The sequence below is a fragment of the Kogia breviceps genome, chromosome 1 (genome assembly GCF_026419965.1).
Source record: "Kogia breviceps isolate mKogBre1 chromosome 1, mKogBre1 haplotype 1, whole genome shotgun sequence".
NCBI lineage: Eukaryota > Metazoa > Chordata > Mammalia > Artiodactyla > Physeteridae > Kogia > Kogia breviceps.
This window is the reverse complement of record NC_081310.1, coordinates 88,867,072-88,868,452: the sequence shown is the minus strand read 5'-3', so window position 1 is coordinate 88,868,452 and position 1,381 is coordinate 88,867,072. Positions and strand designations below refer to the sequence as shown.

The window sequence follows — 1,381 nt, the reverse complement described above, 5'->3', positions numbered from 1 at the left end:
TGAAACCACAGCCAGGGAGAGGGGTGGAGGTAGAGGAGGCTTTGGTTTTCTCCGCTGGGCTGGGTGCGCTCTGCTTAATTAGCATGAGAATAGAAAGGCATTCTCCCTATCCTCCCTTAGGGATGGAGAGGAAAGAAGAGCAAAGGCTATAGCTCTGTCCTACTCCCTCAGAGATTCTGCGACTGGGAGAATGACCACCTTCACATTTCTTCAGTCCTCTGAGGACCCCAGGACCCACGGTATTGAGAAAAGCTTTGATGGAGCCGGCTGGTAGATCTCCACTCCAGATTTTCCAGCTGTCCCTGTCCCCCCCACCGCTCAGAGAGCAGGATGCTGAGATGGCTCGGTGATGCAGAAGGTATGTGCTTTTTCAGTTCTGGTGCTGATGCTGTGTGTGTGGTGAGGTCTCTGTGGCGCAATGGACGAGCGCGCTGGACTTCTAATCCAGAGGTTCCGGGTTCGAGTCCCGGCAGAGATGGTCACCTGGCAGGTACCTCTTTTATTTTGTATGCTGTCATGCTAGGTCTATAATTATATTTATTCCTTCCTGGGAGCTCTGGGAAGAGAAAGGAAACCCCTTTCCTTGGGAATCCTGGACCTCCCCTCTTTTTCTGTCTCCTCCCTCTTTGTTCTTCCTCTGTTCCTCCCTTACTAATTGTCATTGTCTAATGAAGGCTCAGATGTCTGCTGCATCTCTCTGCTCAGCCTGACTGACACAGCCTTTGAATCCTTTGCTTCATAGAGAAATCATTGGCACAGAGGGACGGAGATGCCTGGCCATAGGTTTTGGAACCACTGTGGTTCCATCCCTTTACCTCCGGGAAAACAAAAAGACAGATCATCCCATATGCTGATGAGGAAATGTCCAGTTGTGCTCCAAGGTGACAACCACCTTGACCAAGGTGGGTCAGATGATGGATGGGGTCATGCAGAGGATGATTTCTTGTGCTGTCTTTGTTGGCTATACTTTTGTATTCCAAAGGGTGGGCTTTTTGGCCCACTCACTTCCTCATCTACAAGGTGAGATGTAATCATTGCTCTTTGTCTCAGTGGAATAAACTACACAACAGCATGCTAATTACCAGCAGCAGACAAACTTGTACAAGAAAGTCAAGGTCTTAAATGCTCTTTACTGTGAAAAGTTTGCAGCCTTTCCTGATTGCAGGACAAAGTTTGAAGTTTGTATCTGAATGTTATTTTCGTAATTCCTGGTTTCCAACAAGACTTTTTCTCACCACCTCTCTCACCTTGCATCCACTTCTGCTCTCTTTCCCTATCTCATCTAATGGTCCATATTCAGCAAGATTGGGAGCTCGGTCAGATTGATTTTCTACTTTGGGTTGGTCTGGCTCTCACCCTTTCATATTGCAGCCTCTAGTCT

The 1,381-nt window shown here is 47.9% G+C and overlaps 1 non-coding gene across 1 annotated transcript; it reads left to right on the top strand.

Annotated features, from left to right (window-relative positions):
• Positions 1-404: 404 nt before the first annotated feature.
• On the top strand, positions 405-478 carry TRNAR-UCU (transfer RNA arginine (anticodon UCU)). The gene has a single exon. It is a non-coding gene; the product is annotated as a tRNA-Arg (tRNA).
• The last annotated feature ends 903 nt before the right edge of the window (positions 479-1,381 follow it).